This window comes from Tetrao urogallus, assembly GCF_951394365.1.
Source record: "Tetrao urogallus genome assembly, chromosome: Z".
In the NCBI taxonomy this organism is placed as follows: Eukaryota; Metazoa; Chordata; class Aves; order Galliformes; family Phasianidae; genus Tetrao; species Tetrao urogallus.
Window position 1 is genome coordinate 17042058 of NC_136816.1, and position 15007 is coordinate 17057064.

Here is a 15007-nt window from a genome sequence, read left to right on the forward strand (position 1 = left end):
GAAGAAAGTCTACAGAATGTAGAAAAGGGATCTGGACACTTAGAATGAACGCAGAAACGTTGTCAGTGCATGCATGCAACAAGGAATGCTAAGGCCCACTTGGAATTAAATATGGTATGGGAAGCCGAAGACAGCAAGAAAGGCTTCCTCAAGTATATCAATAGCAAAAGGTTAGAGAAGATTAGAGAAAATGAGCCCGTCCCTGCTGAATGAGGTAATGTAGGACACTGGAAGGTGGAGTTACTGAATGCTTTCTTTGCTTCAAGTCTTTACTGCTAATCCTCAGAAATCCCAGACCCTGAAGGTAAGAGAAATAGCCTGGGGAAAAGCTGACTTTTCTTTAGTTGAGGGAGATCTGGACAGAGCTCATTTGGGCAAACTCAATGCACACAAATCCATGGGCACCAATAGTATGCAACCAGGTGAGGGAGCAGGCAGAAGTGATTGCCAAACCACTCTATCATTTTTGAAAGATCGTGGAGAACGGGAGATATGACTGGAGGAAAGCTAATATCACTCCAGTCTTCAAAAAGTGCAAGAAGAAGAACCCAGGAAAGCACAAGTCAGTCATTTCAGCTCTGTCCCTCAGAATGTGATGGAGCAGCTTATGCTGGATGCCATCTTCAAGTAAATGTATCCAGTTCTGGGTTCCTCAGCTCAAAAGAGAAGGAACTTCTAGAGACATTCCAGCAGAGGACCACAAAGTGGTTAGGGGCCTGAAGTCTCTCTCTTCTGAGGAAATGCTGAGACACCTGAGACTGTTCAGCACAGAAAGAAGATTGAGAGTGGATTAATCAACACTTGCAAATATCTAAATGGCAGGTGCCAAAAGGATGGGGCTAGACTCTTTGCGGTGGTGCCCAACAACAGGACAATGGACAATGAACACAAACACAGAAAGTTCCATCTGAATGGGAGAAAAATCTTTCTTACTTTATGGGTAATAGTGCACTGGAAGAGGCTGCCCAGAGAGGTCATGGAGTCTCCTTCTCAGGAAATATCCAAAACTCTCCTGGATGCTTTCCTGTGGAACCTACTGTAAGGAATGTGTTTTAGAAGGGGATTGGATTAGGTGATCTCCAGAAGTCTGTTCCAAATCTTAACAATTCTGTGATTCTGTGAATCTTCCAATATTTGCCCTGCATTACTTTGAAGGTCAAGCCACCAGTTAATCTGTATGAAAGAGAGGGCTTTTTTGAAATCCTGCTTTTGGAGGACAGAAGTTTCTCTGAATGAGTGTCAAGCCTTTCTCATTGATTATAATCTCACTCACCAGGTGACTAAAAGCTCCTGTGTCCTATAGTACCTGAGATAAGCTGGGCTTCTCCTGTCCCTGTGCAAGCTGGCAAGTATAGGTCTGGCAGGTTGCCTGAGGTCTGTTCTTTTGGGTTGACATCAAAAACTCTTCTACATCTACAGGTAACTTGCCACAGCCAGGAGTGAGGATTACCAATATGACTGACTGCAGTACTTCTAGGTATGTTCAATATTGACAGAATTACTCCAGAATAGAAGTTTTCTTAAAAATCCCTTAGGATTCTGCTGATGTTTTATGAGCTGAAGTCCTCACAATCAGAAGAAAAAAAAAAATAGAAAACAAGGTAATTTAGAGATTAATTGCTAATAGTGTGATACTTGACAGTAGCAAATAAATAGTTTGCTTTATATGTCCCTGCTTGCCTCACTAACTACACAAATACCTGGAAACCTTCTAATAATGTGTAATATCTGGGGAGATGGCATTTTACAGGGATTGCATAGCTCAGCTAAACCCAGGCTTGCTCTTCAATAGTCAACACCTCTGCTGTCTTTTCTGATTGCAAAGGGTAAGCTCATTTAAACAAGGATCCACCCACTGAGCATCTCACATTTCATGGCCTCGTGCAGTAGCTCCTGCACCACATACCACGCAATTTCCTTTTGTAATTGCATTCCCTTTACATTTTCAGTCTGCAGGGTGGGTATCAGTAAATACCAACTGTGATCATCTGTGCAAGTGTGGGCCAAGATCCCGCAAACAGATGTGCACACAGAGATGAGAAAGCATATAAAAAAATTCTCTCTGTCCATAGTGCGAATCCAAATAATTTTCACAGATTTAAGCTTTCTAGTAATTATGGTCTCAGGCATTTGTTTGCACTATTCACATTCACCCTTTCTCTGCCATGAAAAAAAATGGCCACTCATCCAGTACTGACTTATCAGGACAAAGTACTATAATTCATGGAAAAATCATCATGCTCTGGCATTAAAAAAATAAAATTGAATCTAAATGAAAGAAGAAAGTGTGGCAATAATCTTTCTCCTGCCGGAGCAGGTGCACAAATCTAAGAGTTTTAAATATAAACATGTCAGCAACTGGAGTTTTTAGATCTTAGCTTTGATTCTCCTTTATTGGAACTGTACTTTTGCCACCAGTATTTCCTCCAAGTCGTGGAAGGTGCATGAGGGTGACGTGCATTTCCAGGAGGGAATGGATGCCCCTGCTGCTTACAAAGGCAGTGGAGCAATACTAACCATGAATGTACTCACCCAGCTGCTCTGCCAGCTGGAAGAAAAAGGTGTGAAGCATCAGCTGTCAGGCTGCAAAGGAAAGTGGCTCTTAGGCAAGGAGAAATAATTGTTAATAAGCCCCCTTACAAAATGCATCTCTTCCTGGATTCCTAACTCACTTCCTTGAAACTCTTTCACCATTTTTGGCTTTATCAGGCTGAGGTCAATTTATTATTCTGCCTCTGCCTACATGAACATGAATCTGGCCCTTCCAGCTCATTCCAGGAATTGCCCAGTCGGGCTCAGCCGGGGCGGAGGCAGCAAGTCCCCATTGTCGTTGCGGGAGGCTGCACCATTTGGGTGGTGCTAATTGGAGTGAGGCAGCTCCCTCTGTGTAACCTGCTAAATCTGCTCGTTTTGTCAGCTGAGAGGCTGTTAGTGTCGAGTTTGCACATCGAGGCCCAGATTTTGGCAGGTACCCTCTATTGCAAATATTAGTAGTTAAGCATCTAACTACTCAATGGCATGTATAATTCAGGCAGGTGCATGTATAATTCAGGGAGCTCTCTATCCAAGAGACTTGCTAATTTTTGTTCCCTGTGGTGTTCATGAGCACAAAATTATGGACACTTTTTTATTTTTGGTGGTGAAAAATGTGCTGCAAGGAAGCAATGTTGGGATGAAGCCCATTTGAAAATCTGTTCCCCAGTGTTTCAGTATACAAATGTAGATGTTAATGTAGTGCTCTGTTTTCAAACCTTGGAGCCTGATTCACTACTGCATTACACCAATATGAAATCAATCATGTTGGGCTGATATACAACTGGATTAACCCAGAGGTGAACGAAGCTTTGTGTCTGCAAGTGCCACTTGCCAAAGAAAAAACTATCCATTAAGAAAAAACATCCTTCCCCAATGTATGGAAATTTGGACTTTTTTGATGGCTGAAATTAAATAATAAAGTTACACTGCATTTCTGTGTCCCTTTGTTTTTATAGTGTAAAATTTCCAGAGTATGATGAAAAATATATACAAGTCCAAGCCAGGTCATAATTTAGCATAGAATAAAACAAGACATTTAATCCTGGAGAAAAAAAAAATGAGAATGGTAGAACTATCAAACTATGTGTGCAATTTCCTTGTGCTCAAATTGCATTTTCTCCCTTCAGTGTTATACGGAACAGGGTCTTGCCCTCTAGATTAGAGACTTTTACATTAGAGGAAACTAGGTTATGTCTTCTACTGTCGGAGATAGAAATTATGAGCTGGAGTGCATTTTAGCCAGTCACTCTGAAAAATGTTAGCCCAAGGGGGTAATAATTAGAACTGTTTTTGTCAGGTGACTGCATTTTAAGCAGTGATGTGTCTGAGAATCTAGCTGAGGGGTTTAATATAAATATAAATATTTTTTTTTCAGTCAGCACTGTTGCCAGGCTTTTTTCCCTTCCTTTCCTTTTTTTTTTTTTTTTTTTTTTCCATTTCAAAAGTAAGCACTTTTCAGAAATTATCAGCTAAAATGTAATAGTGCTTAGCATTATGGTGACCTGATGATATTATTTCCTTGAGAAACCAATAATTCAGTGCAGTCCGTGAAGTTCACATGTACAGTGATAAACTAGTCCATTATTTCTTCAATTCTCAAATACATATGCATGGAAAATACAGGCAAATGAAGAATTTCTTAAAATATTTTCCCCTAAAAATTAAAAAAAAAAAACAAACAGCTTAATGTACGAGTCTTAATTCACAACAAGAAAAAAAAAAAAAAAGCATGGGGAAAGAGAAGATGTCAGAATTAGTGTCTTTGCATTGAATAGTTCTGTTTTCCTTTTGAAAATGATGTTTGCTTCAATCTGCTGCCCCGAGATGAGGAAGAAGAAAAGCTGGGTTTGGAGATGGAGGATTGTTCTGTAAACAGCTCAGGCTCATGCTGACAGCCTCGTATTGAAACCAGAAGTGTGCTGTGTTCCCATAGTGGGGGCAGATGGCCTCTTAGGGCAGGGCTGAAGGCTCGGCACACTCATCACTGAGCCCACCATGCATTGCAGGAAGGGCTGGAAACAGCTTCATTTCTTTTGTTAAGCATTTACATGAAGACGGAAGTGCTTTAATTGATGGCAAGTGCTTTGTTCTTGTTTTAATAAAACCTCTCAGTCTTTGATTACCAAACTTACTACTGAATAATTCATTGACTTTCCCCTTTTCCATCTTACGGGTATTTAAGATCTTGTGCTGATGTGAAGACAGCTCCTAGCCTGGAACTGCTCTCCGCGATATCTAGCAGAGAGGATTTAATGATATCTCTGGCTCTTTGCCAAGCTCTAAATATTGCACATCAGTTCTAAAAGTGGGAACAACTAGGAATTTGGACTAGCAAAATAAATCTGAAATTGTAGCCCATCATTTCTTATCACTTGAGAAATTCCAGTCACACAGGCCCTTCCCATGCTGACTTTGCAGCTTCCTGTTGCAGCTGGGGCAGTCACTTTCTGTTGCTTTGAATTTTCATTAAGCTGCTTCCCCCTCAAAAAATGGAGAGTAAATAGTAAATAATAGTTTCAGAACTGTGAAGTACATAGCGGGTCTCTCCACTTCAGAGTTCCTACTTCTCTTTTCTGCCCACATTGTCAGGGTTCAGTTAGCTACTAAATAATGTGCATGGGCCAAATCCTTTTAGGATTACTCATGGGAATAGTCCCATCAGATTCAATAGGTTTCTTGTTTGCTTGGAATGAACAGGATTTGCCTTTTTGTCATTTGTACGGATAGATACAGATTTTCTGTATTACATTTGATACAGTCAATTAACTCTGTTCCTACTGTACATATGAAAAAATCATATTTGTGCCTCTTATAGTCACTATTTATTTAGAATCAGTGTTATTAGTTGCTAATCTCTGTGTCATTAGCAAATTATCATAATAAACCATATCTTTATCTTAATATGCAAATAAATCTACATTTTATTACTAAAAATGGCCAAGAATTTCAGTTCTAGAATTTGTACAAACTACTATGTAGTTAAATGTTTTCTTTTTTTGATTTTAAAATATTTTAACCATATTAACAGCACCCAACTTCTAAGCCTTTATTCTTTTGAGTTTATAAATTTGCTTCCTCATATGAAGAAACAGAGGCAATTTAAATATGAATGCCTTTCCTTCCTTTCTTCTTTTGTTTTAAATAAGTGCTATAATAGACCTCCAAGGTTAATATTTGTCCTTGCACCTTCAATGAATCCATGGTAAGAATGTTTTTTATTGCTCTGCCATAGCTAAAATTGCTTAGACCATGCTATCTATAAGACACATCATTTTTCAAATGAAAACTTCCACGTTTCATCAGAAAAGAGCATATCACAGTCGATGCAAAGTGAATGAGTATTAAAATACAGGGAATGTGCACCACTCCAACTTTAGAGAAATAACCTCTCATTTTATAAAAGTTGTTATGTACTTTGTTCAGGAAAAAAAACAACAGCAGAAACAAAAAGCCCTCCTACCTCTCCTGAAAGCTTAAGAGGTTTGTTCTGTTAATTTTAATTACCTCAATAAAGTTTTTTGCATGCCCATATGTGTTTAAATAGGCTTTGTTTTGGCTAAGGGATTCTAAAGGGAAGGAACTAGGTAGAATACACAGTGCAGGTGAAAAAAAGGAAATTTTTTCATTGTTCCAGACTGAGATATGTATGGCTATTGCATGCTTACAGAAATCTTTCCCTTTTGGATTTCCAAGCTTCATGTCAGTCCATTCTTTAGCAATGGGTTGCAAACTAAACATAGTAAAAGTGTGCTGAAAAATCATAATTGATTCTTCATTGATATGTTCATTAACTAGCTTTTTCTGGAAATAAATGATTTTTGTGTCTGAAGCATTTATTGGGATCTCTAGCCTATTAGTAAGGTTTTCTGAAGCATGTTTACCCCAGAGAGCCATGTTCTGAATGCCCCCTTTCTCTCTACTATTACACAAAAAGATGGAAGCTCAGGAAGAGTTTTACTGAAATGGCTTTGTTCAAGAGGTTTTCCATCCAAAGATTCCTGCCATGTTTTACAGACCATATTCCTGGCCCATGATTGCCTGTTCTGATCCAAATGAATGTGTTTTTCAAAATTTACATGGATGGTTTTGTACAGAAAGAAAGTAGTGTTGTTTTGTTATGACTCGTTACTATCCATAGCTGAAACACTTTCTGAGCATTAATGAAAGAACTTTGATCTTCAGATAACTTTAAAATAATCACTGTCCTTCTCATATGTTTACATGATGCTTCCTCCCCCTCTAATCTGTACTGGTGAGGCCACATCTGGAGTACTGTGTCCAGTTCTGGGCTCTCCAGTTCAAGAAAGGCAGGGAACTTCTGGAAAGAGCTCAGAAAGCCACAAAGATGATGAGGGGCTTGGAGCATCTCCCTTACGAGGAAAGGCTGAGAGACCTGGAACTTTTCAGCCTGGAGAAGAGAAAATTGAGAGTGGATCATATTAACATTTATAAATATCTAAAGGTCAGATGTCAAGAGGATGGAGCCAGGCTGCTTTAGCAGAGTTTGGACTCAATGGTCTCCAGAGGCCCTTTCCAATCCCTATGATTCTGTGAATCTGTGATTATTTGCATCAGTTCCATGGAATGAAAATTTCTGTGGTTTACATGCAATGAGAGGCAAGGTATGGACAGACATTGGTGTAGAGTTACTACCTTAGACTGGGACATAGAAGCAGTTCCCTCTATATGTCAATCAGAAGCTAGGGATGGATGAGTTTTTCCTTATCCACTAGCATTAGAGCATCCCCTTTTTGAGAAGTCTAAGCTGAGAACACTGACCATGATGAAGAAAATGAGATCTGAAATTGCTCTACTTTTTTCTTTTTTTTTTTTTTTTTTTTTTTTTGCAAGGTCAATGTGTTTATATAATCTCTGCCAACACTCAAAAGGCAACACAGATGTCCTTGTCTCACAGATATTTCTTCCGTGTACTGTTCACCAATGATTATGACTTATGCTTTTCATTGCTCTTACCAAAAAATTCCCTGATGCTTCATATTTCTGGTCCCCTTTTCATACTCAAAAGTATTAGTAGAGCAGTGTGTTTGTACTTCACTGTCTCTTCCTGGATGTCTTCAGTCCATTAATAGCAACCTGCAGTGAATAAAATACAAAATATAACTGGAAACAATACATGTATACCTCATTTACTGATCTAAGACTCCTTGGAAACTCAAGTCTTTCACCGGGCTCCTTTTACTCTTGTAGGAAAACTTCAATATTTCTGACTTGGAGGGTATAAAAGCTTTAAGAAACTTAGCTCTCCTTGCAAATTTCATTCTAATTTAAGTCATAGCTTTTTTTGATTGTTCAACCTTCAGTTTCAGTTTCAGAATTTTGGCCTCCCCTTTCACAAAACTAACATTACCTGTTATAGTATTTTGGTCTTTTTTTTTTTTTCCTTTTTTTCACATTTATATGAAGTTTAATGTGGGTTCACATTCTTATTTGCCCAGTTGTCAGACAAACCTACTGTTTTCTGATGTACATAAATTGCACAAATTTAAAGAAACATTGTTCAAGAGTAATCCCCCTTCAAGGATTCTTAGGCCATTATAAATTCAAGGTGTGTGCCAAGTTTTTATGTGTATTTTCTCATAGAAAAGACTTCAGTACTCTCCCTGTTAGGATTAAGAAAAAAAAAGTAAATAAATAAATGCCCAGATGCTCACAATTAATCCTACCCTAACGGCTAGTTGTGCCCAATTAAAGACATTAACTAAAGAACAAAGTTGCCTTGACAAGGTTGTTATGAGAGAGAGTTAAAACCCTATGTTACCATTATGAAAAATGCAGTGATTTGTACATCAGGGAGCATTAAGCTGGCAAGTGCTTTAGGATCTACTGGGATGAGAGGTGCTGTAATTGAGAAAACACTGAAAAATTAGGTAAATGTGGTATTTGCATGGAAAAGAGAAGTCATTTATTTGCCAATGTGGGGAGACTGTCACGATGTGTGCCTACTAAAATATAAGTAGAAGGTACAAACAGAACAAAAGTGGTATTAGTGAGAAAAAACACCCTTCTAGAAATTGCACTGAATTTTGACATCACTTGTAACACAGAAAATAAAAGAGAATGATTCTGGGAGGGAAGAAGGAGGGGAAGCAAGGAAGAGGAAGGAAGGAAGGAAGGAAGGAAGGAAGGAAGGAAGGAAGGAAGGAAGGAAGGAAGGAAGGAAGGAAGGAAGGAAGGAAGGAAGGAAGGAAGGAAGGAAGGAAGGAAGGAAGGAAGGAAGGAAGGAAGGAAGGAAGGAAGGAAGGAAGGAAGGAAGGAAGGAAGGAAGGAAGGAAGGAAGGAAGGAAGGAAGGAAGGAAGGAAGGAAGGAAGGAAGGAAGGAAGGAAGGAAGGAAGGAAGGAAGGAAGGAAGGAAGGGAGAGGGAGGGAGGGAGGGAGGGAGGGAGGGAGGGAGGGAGGGAGGGAGGGAGGGAGGGAGGAAGGGAGGAAGGGAGGAAGGGAGGAAGGGAGGAAGGGAGGAAGGGAGGAAGGGAGGAAGGGAGGAAGGGAGGAAGGGAGGAAGGGAGGAAGGGAGGAAGGGAGGAAGGGAGGAAGGGAGGAAGGGAGGAAGGAGGAAGGAAGGAAGGAAGGAAGGAAGGAAGGAAGGAAGGAAGGAAGGAAGGAAGGAAGGAAGGAAGGAAGGAAGGAAGGAAGGAAGGAAGGAAGGAAGGAAGGAAGGAAGGAAGGAAGGAAGGAAGGAAGGAAGGAAGGAAGGAAGGAAGGAAGGAAGGAAGGAAGGTAAGAGGGAAAGAAGAAAGGAAGAAAACAATAAAATACAGAATTTTTCAAGAAAGTTCCCACTGTGTAAAAACACAATTACGACTCTTCACAGACTGTGCTGCTCTGAGTGGATCCCATGAGTCTTGCTTCATAGTCAAGTCTCTGTAAAATACATATATATATGATCTATTTTCTTATGATTCTATAATGATAAGGTCTTCATCTTGGACAAGTTGGTAATTTCAAACCAACACAACTCTGTGGTGTTCTGGATCTTCTCAAATGGGCATGCCTCAGCAATCAGCTTTTTGTGTCCAGTTTCAGGTTTTAGCTGAAAATTATAAAGAATCTCAGTCTGTGAACTGATATTCTCATTACACGGAATGTGGTGATGTGGATTTTGTGATACCTTGTGGTCAGCTGGTTAAGGGTCTTTTTCCAAAACCTTTTCAGAAGGAAGGTATGCCCCTGCTTCAACTCGTTCTAATGCTGCAGATACTGTTATAAATATACTTTTCTAAATATTGACCTTTCCTAATGTTAATAGTTACACTTTCTTGAATTGGTCTGCTTAAAACAGATTTCCAAAATGTTCAGAGGAACAAACAAAACAGAACAAAAATAGTGAAGAAAACATCACTTTATTAAGTCTCTGCTCTAATTTGAGTACTACTTCCATCACAAACGCTTCGCTTTTACCGGTTCTTATTTATGAGTAAAACTCTACACATGACATACAAAATAAATCAGTGTTGACCCCTTTTACGTAATCTGTGGCTTCTTTACCTCCATTGTTCTTGCATTCCTCCTACCATGATCTCCCACATTTCCATTAATTAAAATGCAATTAAATATTATTAAAAGGTCTGAAAGCCATACCAAGTCTTTGACTCCAATATTTCACCTAGGTCATGGCCCTTTTTTAGTTCTATCTATAGAGCCATCAACAGTCTGCTATGCTATTCTTATATATTCACTGATACAATTTTAAAATGTTCTGTTTTTAATCCTTTGCACATAAGACAGTGATATGGGAGAGACAAAAAACTGCTTGCTTTTTTATGTGTTCCTAAAGGATTTTTTTTTTCCAAAATATTCAGGCTACAAATCTTCATATTTCCTTCACCATGCTGGTCCTTTAGATGAGGAAAAAATTCAATTAAATAAGTGAGCATTGCTTGGTTGGAAGTATGTGATATTTCTCTTAATGGCATTTTGTTTCTGAGAATAGGGACAGCAAGATACAAACTTCTTCCCGTCCACTGTCTTCACTCAACTGCTTCCACATTTAAATCTTTATGCAGTGCTTTTCTGTAGTAGGGATTTCTGCAAGACAAGGGAAGGATAAGGGTCAAGACAAGTCACAGTGACAGAATGAACTCATGGACTGGAAGGCTTGGTATAAGCAACTAAGTAAGTAAAGGAGAATGTCACTCTGTTTTCCTTACGCTTTTTACACTCCTTTAACATTAGAAGAGTGTGCTCTAACACTGCCACGGTATTTTGTGAGATATAAAATGTGTCAGAGAGAGTCTCTCCCTTGGACTTCACATTTGTTTTTTGTTTGTTTTTTATTTAACCAAAATAAGAGTTATTTAGATGGAAGTGTGTTTCTTCTTTTGTGCTGGACAGGTGGTCTACAAAGGGAGCTTTGTGCTACTTCTGGATTTCTTTTTCAAATGTTACTAGGGTGAACTAATAAAGAGAAACATTCGCTCAGCCTGTGATTATGTGGAGCTTCACCACATGATACCTTTGAGATGAAGCATCTCATAAGAGTCACAGAGACTGGCTGAGCACATGCAAACAAGAGTTCTAATAAAACAAATACACATATAATCCAAAGGTGTTTGTCAAAGGATTATACTGTTTCAAACTCAAGAGTTATGCAAATCACCCACTTGCAGGAAGCAGGAAAAAACGTGGATAGGTAGCACTGCATCCAGTGGCACATCTCTTTCTTTATGTAAGCATCTATGGGACTCAGCAGACCACAGCTTTGATTTGGAATGTGAATATGTATGCTCTCCTTTACTTGCTGCCGATTATTTTGACACAAAACAACAAAAACTGGTGTTTGCATTCTGCATCTGGTCCTTCTTTGTGCAGTTGTTTTCATTTCAGCCAGAACTTAAAAATAACAAAAACAACTTTTCTTTAAAAGGTCACATTAGCTCTTTTAATTCTAACTACAGTTACTTTTCAGATTATTTTAATCTGAAAAAATCCAGCTAGATCCTGAGCCTATGTATTTTAATGTTCTGCTCATTTGTTGAAAACTATTTCTAATTCATTTTGCGTTCACACGGCTGTGTGTAAACTCTGCACTGTGCTGATGACAGTAGTTTATCTGCAAGTTTCTTCCCATCATTCTAGTATCCCAGCATTTTTTCAGGTTGCTGTTTTATGTAAATTTGTCTCTACAGTATTTTTCTTGGCTATGTGAGAAGTAGCCATCCAAGAAGCAGAGCCTTTTTCCAGGACCTCATTTGACATTTTAGATGATGATAAAAAAAAAATAAAATAAAATAAAATTTAAAAATGTACTGAAGTCAATAAAACAAAAGTGCATTGACTGGAACTACATAATAAAATCCCTGGATGAACTCAGTGCAAGATGTCATATTAGAATACAGGCACTAATTTTAAGAATGTGAGAATATTAATTGGCTATTCCATAAAGCTTGAGGCTTCTACATCAAACATAAAATTAAGATGATTCTAACACTGAAATATGTATTCTTCTTCAAAACATAATTTTCAGAATTGTTAGCAAGAAGGCTAAAAATTCTTAAGAGCCTATGATTTCCTCAAAACCATGGCTTGGTTCCTTTTGAAGTAGTTACTCAACATTCCGAATTGTATATAGTGGTTCTAAATCAGATAAAGGGCACTTTAGCCAGGCATTCAATGGACTGGATATTTAAAAAGCATATCAAACAGGAGACTGTGATTTTATGTTTTTTTATTTCTCCAAAATTGTGCTAATAAAATCTTAAGAAATTTTTTATCCCATAAAAGGTTATGTTTCATGTGTACTCTTTATGCCTTCAAAAGGGACAGCATGCGACTTCTGATACTTCATAATATAGGAAGTACTCAAAATATCCAAGGTTGCATCTGAAATGAGCTTTCAAGAGCAAGAAGTTTTGCCAAACCCATTTGAATTTTTCTGAGGAAAGTGCTCTTTTATTAACACTCTCCTCTTTCCTGGAGTGGGTAAAAATGGCCTCAGCATTCTCATGGGAAAAATGAACATTCTCCCAAAGTCATGGAGAATGTAGCAAAAAACAGTGCTTCTTGCCAAGAATAAAATTGAGCAAGTCTGAAATGTTTAGAGCTTCTGATTAAACCTTCAGTGGTATGTTTCTCTTAGACAAAGCATTTGTCATAAGTAGCATGTCTGCTAGAGTATGATTTATGCCACTGTACTGAAATTGGCTGAATAATTTATGCTGTTTATTGTTCGGTAAAGATTTTTCAGGAAAAAAAAAAGTAGAACAAGCAGTGAGAAAAAAATAGGAGATAGACAAAAGTATACATTGAGGAATATTGGTAGTCTTGTGGAGAAAAAGTTATTTTCTACATTTAAAGTTAATAAAGTGAATCTAAGAGGAAAGCACACCTTGCCAAATGGACAATTCTAATAGGTGAACATTGTCAGCATTTTCAATGGAACCAATTGGCTAAGAAAAGCTGCCAAATAGGTGTGAAATGAGGTGAAATTACTAGGGAAACACTTTCTTTTAAGGTACTTTGCTTTGTTCCTTGCAGTGCCTTGCAGCAAAAAAATTTAATTTAAATACTGAAAATGGAAAGGCATCTATATTGAATTAAATTTGCTAAGAAAGTCTCAGAATCTATTTCCTCTTTCTCAGAATAAGTACATAATGTATATATAAAGATGTACATGTGAAAAATAGATATTACATATATAATATCTTCAACTTTTCTACTCTTCATGTGTGAATCACAGTTTGTTAGAACCTACCACCATGTGTATTAGCATAAAACACATAACTTGAATTGTCAGTTTATAAAATTTTCAGAATGTATGATTATAGTTCTGCTCTTACTGTAAATTTTTACACAGCTTGTATGATTTATTTTATCTGTTGAAACACTGGTTTTATGTTAGCACATTTTTTTTCCTTTTAACACATAAATTTAATACTATTCTGTCTACTGCAGAGGCAGAATTTCGCACAAAAGAATGGATAGATGGATGGGTGGATGGATGGATGAGTGTGCAGAAGGGGAGAAAAAAAAAAAAGCATGTAGCTCAATTCAGCTGAAACTATTTCACAGATAACTCACTGTATACTGTGGCTAAGAATATTTGAAATGTTTACAGGCTGCATAATATATATGTTTGACATATTAAAGCAGACTCCTATCAGCTGCTCAGTAACCATTCCAGTGAAACTCCTTAAAAGAAATCAAGCAAAATCACAACCACCAGTCTGCTGTGCTGTTTCTAATTTGAAGGCAAATTCATCTCTGACATGCAGCAGATTCCATGCAGGTGGAAGCAAACCTCTCACTGCTCCTCTCTCTGCCAGTCAAATTATGTCATCAGTGAAGGATCACTGGTTTTTAATGATACAGTGGCCTCCATACTGAGAAGCAGGTCCTAGCAGAGCAATATGCATAGCCAATAAAATGGCTGTCACCAAATTACAATTGACACTTAACATCACTAAATCTGCGGTGTAATTCCTTGTGACAGTTGTGTAGGTATATTAGAAGAAAATAATTTACTTCAAACACAGCATGTAAGACACATTTTCCTGAGTGTAATTCATGTCACATTTACAGTAGCCAAAGCAAGCAGTCTCAAGGCAACCTTAATCTGGGAAGAGATCATAGATACTAACATGTTCATTGAAGTATGATTATTTATGCATGCAATAAACAAAGCTAGAGCAGTTGCTCATTGTAGGTTTTAATTGTTATTGGGGATTTTAATTGTTATTGGGTTTTAAATGAATATTAGCCCCTTTTGCTTTAGGGATTAAGAAAAATATAAATACAATGCAACATTTCAAATAGAAAACTGGCATCAGCTAAAAACATCTCGACATTTTCCTGGGCCAGAAGACAAATATGAGTAATTCCTTACTTCACCTCCTCATTCTCCCCACATAGATGTATACTACAAGTGGATTTAGATATTTGCATGCTTTGGCACACAATACTAACAGCATTAGCATACTCTATGCACGTTTAACTTTGGGAAAGCAAACAGATGCAGGGTGCACTGGAACCACAACAGAATCTCTTCCCTTCCTTTCTCCTCCCAACAGCATTAGTTCTGCTGGACAAAAAGAAGTAAAAGCACTTTCCTCTGGCTTACCTGTTTCAATACATTCACCTGGAGCAGGGTTGCAGGAAGAACCTGCTCCATCCTTATAAGCATATATAAATGTGACAGAGTTAAAGGTCCCCTCTTCTCAGGATGAAGTACTCTGAGTGTCTGGCAAAATGGGGCTGCAAAAAATTCATTCTAGCTTTGTCTCCAGGCGATTCACCTTTGGCCCAGTGATGATATGAGTCTTTCTGCTGATGGAGAAGGTATAATCAATCAGGCCAGGCAGTCTTTGGAAGGCAGAGCCCTATTTGTTGGCAGAACAGAGCCTTATATGTGGCCCTCAAGGTTGCATAAGGCACAGCTGAGGTGGGTGGTTGCTAACTCTGCACATGGCCCCTGCACACAGGTGAGCAGGTTTACTTTAGAAACTCAAACATGGGAACA